This window comes from Suncus etruscus, chromosome 4 (genome assembly GCF_024139225.1).
Source record: "Suncus etruscus isolate mSunEtr1 chromosome 4, mSunEtr1.pri.cur, whole genome shotgun sequence".
Lineage (NCBI taxonomy): Eukaryota > Metazoa > Chordata > Mammalia > Eulipotyphla > Soricidae > Suncus > Suncus etruscus.
The window spans coordinates 144,808,022-144,818,982 of record NC_064851.1 but is presented as its reverse complement, the minus strand read 5'-3'; the positions used below and the strand labels follow the sequence as shown (position 1 = coordinate 144,818,982).

Genomic DNA, 10,961 nt, shown 5'->3' with positions numbered 1-10,961 from the left:
TCATATTTTGGCATACACATATTGAAACATTCTGTTTATAACTTTCTAGCCATAAATTTTATGCAATTTAAATTTAAATATTTTAAGGAAAACTCTTTAGACTTACTATCCCTTTCTAAAAAAATACCCTAAAATATAAATCCACAGAATTTAGCAGTTTTTGTTCTGTCATATATTATTTTGGACCATATAGACCCATGCTCTGAATTTTCCCAGGCTCTGAGCTCAAGGATCTCTCCTCACAGTACTTTGTGGATCATATGCTGTACAATGCTTTAACATGGCGAGTCACGTGCAAGACAAGTGCCTTACATCTTTATTACCTCTTTAGTCTTATAAAATTACTGTTTTTAAAAGCAAGATAAAGACTTACATGCCACCTGTTTCTCTTAAGCATCTAATGGGTCTGAGTGCAACTTTTGCTTTTCCTAATCTTACATTCACCTGAGTTGTTCATTCTTCCTGCTTATTCAAGTGTCTGGGATTGAGATACCCATAAATACTTGTCTTAGTAGTGCTTTTTTAAATTTTCTCTTAGATATTTTTCCTCTCCAGATTATTTATTTTGTTTTTGTTTTGGAGCCACACCCGTCAGCACTCAGGGTTATTCCTGGCTCTGCAAGCAGGCATTATTCCTGGCAGTGCATAGGGGACCATATGGGATGCCACAACTGTTGCATGCAAGGCTAATGCCCTCTCTACTGTGCTATAGCTCCGGGTTCTCATCTGATTTTTTTGGCTTATAATCGGCATTTAATTTTTAGTGTCATAGGGATCTCTGAGCCATATATAGGGTTAGCCTTTGGTATATTTATGACAATACAAAACTTTAAGGTAGGCAGTAGGGCTTTTACTTTGCATGCAGCTGACTTGAACAGAAAATACTCTATCACCATCATCCCATATGGGCCCTAGAGCCTGCCAGGAGCAATTTCTGAATGCAGAGCCAGGAGTAACCCCTAAGCACCACTAGCTATGGCCCAAAACCCAAAACAAACAAGCAAACAAAAGAAATAACCTTAAGCTAATGTTTACTTTATTCATTTTGTTACCTCACTTCTTACCACTTCCATTGTGATCCTTTACCAATTTCTTAAGACTAAAATAACCTTCTCTCCCATCCTATCACATTTCCATGTTGAATATAATTTTATAAGGGCATTGATATCTTGGTGGTGGCTTTAGTAGGATAAAAATACACTGAAAATGCATGAAATCAGACCCTTACAATATGTACAGTTGTGTAAACTGATATTTCAGGTTAAAATAATGTGTAAGACTGATATGGATATTTTGTAAAATGTATTTTAAAGAGGTAGTTTTGAAAAAACATTTTTAAAAATGTTACTTTTACCCCACAAGACCCACTCTTTGAATTTGCAATTCATAAAAGAACAAAGCTTCAAGCAAAAGTCATGCAGATAAATATTCTCTCTTGTGACTTAGGGTTCTTGAAATAAATATTTTATGGTCTATTTAGTTCTATCCTAAATAATTGCCCACTTGACTTCACATTAAACCCTACATAAACCCTCCACATTAAACCCTGCCATAATTTTTGCAACTGGAAACACACAAAACAAACTTAAATAGAATCTAAACTTCTGTAAGCATATCTAAAGTCTCATAAAATATAGTAAACATTTTTGACAGTTGAAAATAAATACTTTCTTGCTAAGTGATCTAATTCAAAATAGTTAAATTATAGTTAAAGATTTGTGTTTGTTTTTCCACAAAAAATGTTGAGAGTGAGAGGCAGAGGAGAGTCAATCATATAGACATAATTTAAGTAATCCAACAACTCACAGATAAAAACATGATTTCTCTCACACACAACATTTATAAAAACAGGTTTCAATGCTAATATATTACTTGTGCACTCCACTATTTATCGCAGAACTCAGTACAATAGCCAAGATTTGGAACCAACCTCAATGCCCAAAACTCATGAGTGGATCTTGAAGATGTGGTACTTATACATAATGAAATACTACAGAGCCATTAGAAATGATACATCATGAGTTTTTCAGCAACATGGCTGAATCTACAAAATATATGTTAAATGAAGTAAGCCAGAAGATGAAGGATAAATACAGATTGGTAGCACTTTCCAGAGATACTTAGAATATACACCATACATACATATAATAATCCAAGAGCAAACACAATGGTCTTATAATGTAGAAACTCCAAGCACTGTAGTTGTCAGCATTTACTGGTGAGAAGTGTTCAAAACAAATAAAAGAGGAACAACACAAAGCCTTGACTATCCATTATACTATAAAGAAACTAGCAACATTGGAAGCAATGGTTTAGTGAACAGGTATGTAATCAGCCTTTAACTACAAAGGCCCATAATAATGTCTTAGGGAAGTTATACACAGATATAGGTGAAGAGTATGACTGGAAGCCAGAGACTCCAGCGGCAGCATTTCCTCTTTTATTTAATTTATTAATTTTTTAAGATTTATTTTTACTATATCTACCTATTTTCTGTTCTTCTCTCTTATCTTTACCACTCCCTTTCTCTTTTTCTTAAGCTATACCTAAACTAATTATTTATCTTAATTCAACCAATCCTTAAGAGCTCAGACCCATCCTATTAGGGTCATACCTCTAACAACACCTTAAGAATAGATCACTAATGTATGTCTTTATGTGGGCATGAATATATATATATATATATATATAGAGAGAGAGAGAGAGAGAGAGAGGTCTCTTCTATGAGAGCCAAACCTAAATTGTTAACAATCCATGCCTATAGTGTATATAGCCCCTCCTATATACTTTCCCTCCTACCCCCTTTCAGAAATCCTACTATCCCTTCACCCCCCAATCCCAATCTGATATCCCGCCTTATTAATACTCTTTCCCCTCAGTTCTTAACCCATTAGGTATCAAGACCAACCCTCTACCCCAAAAAGCCATCGCCCAGCTCCCAAGTGAAAGGAGACCCACTCAGCCCCACATCTTGTCCCCAGGCATGAAACCACAACCAACAGTCCTGCTGACTCATGCTCTGTGGCCCTCTTTTCAACCCCCCCCCAAATGTGGACTATTGCTTACCTGATTCAGCTCCAGAAGGACCCCCCAGTGCAAGAACTCTACCCAAACCCTTTCTGCCACAAATCATTTCTCAAACTCAACAAGACCAGGGTGTGTGATGAAAAGGTGCCCTGGTTTCTACCCCCCACAAGAATATCACAAAAGACAATGGGGAAGCCTATATTTCCTTTATAAGTTTAACACCTCTATAACACTATCTATTAACCTGTTTATCCCCAAATGTAAGGTAGTCTCCTGCATTTCCTTGTTCCCTTAATTACTTTTTAAACTCATTTTTATTTATTTTTCCATATATATATATTTGTACAAGCTCTTATATACTAGGGATAAGAACTCATATATTTTACAATTCAGTGGCATCTCCCACCTAGAACATATGTCATGTGGTCCAAACTTAAGACTTCATGTGATTAGACAGCAATGGTCCAGCCCCGAACCCTAGGTCTGAGAGATAAATCTGACACAGTTCTTCACAACAACTCTAGGACCCAAACTCCCTCTAGGTCATTTTTAATACTGCTCTGACACCAACATGCACCAGTTTTGATATGACATCCTGACAATGAGGAAATGGCAACAACTTGAACTAAGAGCAGGTTGTCTTACCTCACCATCTAACAATAATATGAAATCAGAAGACCCATCATCCTTTGATCTGTGCAAAAGCCAAGATCACTAACTACAGAAGACTGACTGTGACAACCATGACTGGGGGCGGGGGTGGTCAGAACTTATCCTGGGACCAATAAAAAAAGACCTTAGTCAAGGCTTTGGCCTACGATCTGTACAACAATCAAGATCTCTAATCCCAGAGTTCTAGCTGAGACAACTGCAACTGAGCAAAACTTCTGAAACGATAATAAATCTATCCTAGGCTTTGTCCTAGGATCAGTGCAAAAACCAAGACTACTAACTACAGAATACTGACTAAAACTACAGTACAGAACTTCTAGAAACAAAGAAAGACTCCATCATAGGTTCCATCCTAAGACCTGTGCAAATACCAAGATCTTTAGTTACAGAGGCTTATCATCCACAACTGAGCAGAAAGTTTCTAGACATCACAAAAGGACCTAGAGGAGAGTAAATGTGCATGTATGGGACCTGTAGTTATTCCCATGAGAGTATGCTTCAACTGCAGAGAAACCCTTAATCTCTTAGGCCAAGGGAATTCCCTTTCTACTCTCCCAATATTTACTGTGCCTATGCAAAAAAAAAAAGCACAAATTAATTTTTTTGTTATTGTTCCTGTTGCTTGTTTTATTTTTCTTCTTTTTTGTGTGTGCTTTGTATTGTTTATATGTCAGGACCATGGCTATTGTTTAGTTGTTATCTTTATTGCTGTGGTGCTTTTCAGGTTATTTTGTTCGATTTTTTTGTATTGTTTTTATGTTTTTCTTCCTTTTTCCCATTCTTCTCTTAAATTGATATTTATAGCCTCTAGAATGACTTATCCCATATTTTGCTTGTTTGATTTTTGCTCCCACCCGTTTTTTTAATTTTTTTTCCCTCCACACAGAACCACATAACTTGAACCATCTTGTTCCAACTCACAAATTGAAGGGGAAATAATGGACGGTACCAAACAGTTGTATGAACATTGAGTAGAAATAAAAAATGATCAGACTTAAACACCAAATCTAAAGTCAATGACAACAGAATTGATACCCAATCTACAACAAGCTAGACACAGAAAGAACCACTTATACTATCAGCTCAGGGGGCAAAGGAGGGGGATATGGGATGCATGCTGGGAACAGGGTAGATAGAGGGAGAACAACATTGGTGGTGAAAATGCCCCTGATTCAATGTCACTATGTACCTAAAATATCACTGTGAAAAATTTGTAATCCATTTTGCTCAAAATAAAAATTATTTAAAAAAGAGAAAAACTTAAAAATAAAAGAAATACAGATAAGGAGAATTTTAAAATAATTTTTGTTTTTAAGTTGCATGCGACATCACTTAGGGCTTACTCCTTGCTCTTTACGGATAAATCACTCCAGCATTGCTTTGGAGATGATATAAAATGTTGGAGATCTAATTGGAGTCAGCTTCATGCATGACAAGCACTTTACCAACTATATAATCACTTACTTCTATAGAGATTTTTTTTAATTTACATTATGTAATAACTGGCTCAAAAAAGCTGATTTAAAATATTAGTTTATTTCTATCTCTCAATCCCCTACTAAAATTGAACAATTCTTGGTTGGACTCTGTTTTCAACAAGTGCCTGGGGTGATTCTGAGTTGATGATTCACTCAGGTTTTAAGAAAACTGTGATGAGAAAAAGGGCAGAAGAGTTGCTCCCAAGAAAATACCTAATAATTTACAGGCAGTGTGAATCATAAATCAGGACTTTAGCTGATTTCACTGTTTCTAGTTATTCTGGGCCATATATCACAGGACACATGAACACAACTCCCTAGGCATTGCAGGTTCTGTCGTTAGCTTTGGATATGAGAGGGAGCTTAGGAAGAATTGAAATGTATTGTTCTATGTCATCCCCATTTAGAGGATACTATAATCCATTTCTGATACCCATCAGACTCTTAGAATTGTCCCAATAGTTGAGTCATTTATTTTAAGTCTACCCTCAATTCAGGTGCCAGCTACAGAGGAAACCCTAGGTTAGAGACATTGCTAGGCTACTGGATATAACCCTAAAAGTTTCTACAACCTCTTGAGATTGGATAATTCCCTAGAATAATTGATTTACATAATTCCATGAAAATTCTATATTTTCTATTGTAGTTTTGTTACAAAGAATACATATGTATATGGATGTAAACAGTGATATTTGGGAGGGTCTGAGTCAGAGATGAAAATAAACTGTGATTATTTTAATAGATAGCTATAGAAACATCTTGGCTCTGGCATGGAAACTTCCTATAACAGGTTCCTTTTGTTCTATTAATAATCCTTGAAAATCTCCTAATGCCCTAAAGATTGGAGCTGGTTACCCACAGACATAACCAGCTATTAGAGGATTAGAGAAAGGTAACTTCCAGTCCTAGTCTTGTCCTTTTGGGAATCATGAGGGATTGGAGTGTAAACTTATTACAAATTGCATATGATTTAATTAACTTTACATAAGGCAGCAGGCTATAATCTGGAGGATAGCGATGCCACAAAGTCTTTGTTCTTTCTGGTAAATAGCTTCTATTCTAAAGCTAACTTGGGGTCATCTGTAAGTAGTAAAATAATAAAATATTCCTACACTCTGGAATTTCTAGAGGCTTATGCAGCCCTGTGCCAAGAACTGACAATAGGGAACAAATATTCTTTATTATACAACAGTCATAAAAGACAAATATGAGTATGCATAGATATGTATTTAGTTATATACTCTACTCCTGAAAAGTCTGGAGAGAAATATATAGATGAAAAAAATATTCAAGAATCTGCTTGCATGTAATGTTCTGGTGAAATATAAAACCTAAGGTTTCCTGCCATTCAGTGACTAAACCTCTTTCAATTAAAACAAAACAAAACAAAACCCAACAACAAAAACATAGACTCTTGAAAGCAATCTTGTGCTCCCCAGGTTCCAGTTTCTTCTTTCTTTTTCTTTTTTACTTTTTCTTTGGAAATAATTGCTTGGAACAGACTGAAAAACTCCATGTGCTCATTAGGACTTTAATCACCTGTTAAAGATGAGAGCACACCAGTGAGGGACAAAAGCATTTAAGCCTTGAGAGGAACTAATTGAAATTTTTCTTTTGAATCTCTGTCCAAGGAGTTTCACTGAGAAGGGCACATATAAATTTCTAGACTCCAGCAATGCTAATGGGCTCAGGGATAGTTAGGAGACAAAGAGCTGCCCAATGATAGAATAGAAAGTTCAAGTCCAGTTCATTGCTTTTTTTGTCCAACTGAGCAGAGACCTGTGTACCATGAATTATTAGAATAAAAAGAATTCTATAAATGCAGAGAAACATTATCATAATTATAATTGGTACAGAAATATTTTTTTTAGCTAATGTTATTTTAATAAGCGCTACAGTCAATGGGGAAAAGAAAAATCATTTAAGGCAAAACTTTGCCCTGATGTTCTTTAATTTATTGTTCTTCTGCCTATTCTATTGGATATTTCAATGTCTCCTAACACCCTCTTAGGAGATCAAAATTATTATTACTCAGTCCTAGGATGAGATCCAGCAACTCTCTGTGCCAGAGACTGCTTAATGGAAGACATAAAGGGACAGACTCTGTTTCTTAATGCTTATCATAGTAGAGATACAGAAAAATGGACAATCAACAACACTAAGCAAAATGAAACTTGGGTGCAATTCACTTAAGTGGGTACAACAATTCAGAGCTCAGATAATCCCAAAGAGATGGAAAAATAATACTCCCTGGGAAAGTCCTAAGAAGTCTGACATCCAGTTTCAGGATAATAAAGACCCTCCACAAACAAACAAAACAACAAAACCAAAGGAAATTAATCTGAAAAATGTTTAAATAAAAGATGCAAATATAACCGTTTTGTTGTACAACTTAATATAATACAACTAATTGTTAAGGAAATCTTCAGAGAAAATATCTGAGTTAGAAGTGCTTCTCACCTCCAAATTTAACTTTTAAACTAATAATTAAAAAAGTTAATTCTTATTAAAGAACAGTGATTCTCAAAATATGAATTCTAAGTTACCTAGATCAATATTAACTGAATTTTATAGATGTAAGTGCTCAGATACCATCTCAATAGGTTAAAAACTCATAGGCTGCATGTCTAGAAATGTGTGTGACAAGCTTTTTGCTTGACTCTGGTGCATGCTTTTTAGAATCATATGCCATTACGCAGTAATCATTCTTTTCTTCTCAGTCAATTCTTCCTCTGAACAGCTACCTATAAAATTCTTCAAAACCTTTTTCTTTTTCCAATTTTCATCATTCTTCTTTTCAACTGAGAGCTTCTTTTTATCAAGAAGAAACACTTTCAGCCATTCTTAAAACCTATAGTTCCCTTCATTTTCTTCTTTGATTCACAGGAAGAAACATTGCCCCTCTGTTAAGTCTTATGTAGAGTTTTTTTTTAAGTGTCATTTTATCAAAATGTTAATTTTATTGAAATCATTGTATTTTACAAAGTCCTTCATAGTTGGGTTTCAGATATATAATGAATATTCTGGTAGCCAATCCTACCACCAGTGACCACCTCCCTCCACCAATGTTCCCCAAGTGCATCCCATACCACACCCCTTTGCCCTCTAACCTGCCAGTATACCAGTTTCATTTTAAATCTAGATTGTTAAAGTTTAGGTCTTTTGATTTCATTGTCGTTGCCTTTGGCTTGAATATTGAGTTATGTACTTTTTTTGTTTTTATTTTTGGGTCATAGTCATGTAGTGCTGAGGGGTCACTCCTGGCCCTGCACTCAGAAATCGCACCTAGCAGGTACAGAGGACCATATGAGATGCCAGAATTCGAACCACCATCTGTTCTGGATTGGCTGTGTGCAAGGCAAACAACCTGCCGCTGTGCTCAATCCCTCCAGCCCCCAAGTTCTGCCCCTCCTTTTTATTATTATTACTACATCTTGAAACACACTCTTTCTAAAAATAAAAGTCTCTCAGATTTATTATTTTATGCATTTTCCATCTCTTTTTCATGGCCCAGTTATCTGCTTGTAAGTATGGTCACTATCCCAAAAAAACAAATACTTTTTAAAAAATGGAAATAATAAAAATCTTCCTTGATTTTTTCTTCCTGAAAACCTGCCAGTCTCTCTTCTCAGCGTTTGATTGCCTAATTCCATAAAAATTAAGAAAAAAATTAATGTACATATTAAATGTCAAAATTATATTTAGATCAAAAGTTCCATAGTTTTATTAAAATTATTTTAAATTTTTGCTCATTAAAGTTTAATAATTCATTGATTTTTTTTACTTTTATGAACATCTACATTGCATACATTTAGCATTCTTCTGTTGTTTGTTAACCTACTAGTCTGGACCTTCATACATTTTGGAGTAAAGTTGTTTGGGGCCATTCCTGGGTGGCGCTCAACTCTGCACTCAGAAATCATTCCTGGCAGGCTCAGGGACCATATAGGATGGAACTTGATTTACTGCATGCAAGGCAACTGCTCTACCTGCTAGGCTATGATTTCTGCCCTGCTTCATAATTTTTTAAAACATTTCTTTCTACCTAAAACCCTGTTGATATTTAGACCACAGATAGGTCAAAGTCAAATTAATTAATCTTACTTACTCTCACCTCTGCAGTTTAACTACTAATATCCTACCTGAAGTGAATTGTAAGTTGTGATATCTATAAATTATACAATCTAAAATTGTACTGGAAATAAAAATTAAATTGTAAATATTATTTATAATTGACAATCTTAGTTCACAGCCTATGTCCATTATTGATACCAGGAAGTCAAAGTAGCACTCATTATTTCTTTCAAAAAAAATCATGTGTTTTGTTTCTAAAGCCTATAAATTCAGCTTCATAAACAGTTATGAATTATGTTATAGTTAAACATTATTTAATGGCATTATATGGAAAAGAATGTGCACATACAGAAAGAGACAGGTCTATAATTCAAAAGTTAAACAACTGGGGCCGGAGAGATAGCATGGAGGTAAGGCGTTTGCCCTTCATGCAGGAGGTCATCGGTTCAAATCCCGCCGCCCCATATGGTCCCCCATGCCTGCCAGGAGCAATTTCTGAGCCTGGAGCCAGGAATAACCCCTGAGCACTGCCGGGTGTGACCCAAAAACCACAAAAACAAAAACAAAAGTTAAACAACTACCAAACATCAGGGACAAATAGTATTGAATTGATTAAATACAGAACACAATGATTATTTGAAATATTTAAACACACATAGAATAGATTTTAACATATAGGAAAATAGAACCAACAAAAGATAGGTTAAACAGTAGACTGGATACTGCCACAGAAAGTTAGAGAACTGAAAGATTATTTTGAAGAACTGGAAGATTATTTTGAAGAAATTGTCAGGATTAAAGCATAGAAAAAGATAAAAATTAAAATATGATATATAGCAGGACTTATAAAGCTTTTTGAAGTCCTGAAGAAGAAAATATATAATGATAAATACAAACTATTCCAAGATAGTCTGGAATAGTTTTTGAAAGTCTGGAATATTTAAGAATCGATCAAAACTTTTATTTTTTTAGTTTCAGAAAATTTAAAAATCATAAATAACAAGAAACCCACTCCTAGTGTATGATACACTAAAAAGAAAAATGAATACTATGTTCTTAAGATAAGACAAAAGGGAAATAAATTAACTTCAGAAGAATAATAAAAGTGATCTATGTTTGGCAATCTCAAAATAAAATATAGGTTTATGATACTTCCCATTATCATTATCATTCATTGATTTTTTTCACCTAATTTATTCCAGTCTTATTATTTTTATTTACATCATGTTATACCTTTCGTTAGGCAATTTCTTTTTTTTTTTTTTCAGGGGAGAGTGCGAACGCAGTCCCCCACTACCACAAATTATGCATTTGAAATTGCAGGGATCAGCACATCCGGAGTGCAATGGATAAGCCTCATCCTGGGGAAACCACCTTCGTGATCATGGTATCTCCCCTGCAAGGTAAGTATCTAGGCAATTTCTAAACTTCTAAAGTGTGCTCTTAAAAATATATGCCTGGGTTGGAGTGATAGCATAGCGGCAGGGCGTTTTGCCTGGCACACGGTAGACCCAGGACGGACTCCGGTTGGTTTCCCAGCATCCCATATGGTCCCCCAAACCTGCCACCAATAACTCCTGAGCGCCACCTAGTGTAGCCCAAACCAAAACCAAATAAAATATAAAATAAAATAAAATAAATAATAAATCATGCCAGTGACCCTATTATTTTTGTCACAAACATGATTATTAAGAAATTCTTTATATTACT

At 35.1% G+C, this 10,961-nt stretch overlaps 1 pseudogene; it reads right to left on the bottom strand.

The window, feature by feature from the left end:
- Positions 1 to 10,516: 10,516 nt before the first annotated feature.
- Positions 10,517 to 10,662, bottom strand: LOC126008082 (uncharacterized; annotated as a pseudogene).
- Positions 10,663 to 10,961: the final 299 nt, after the last annotated feature.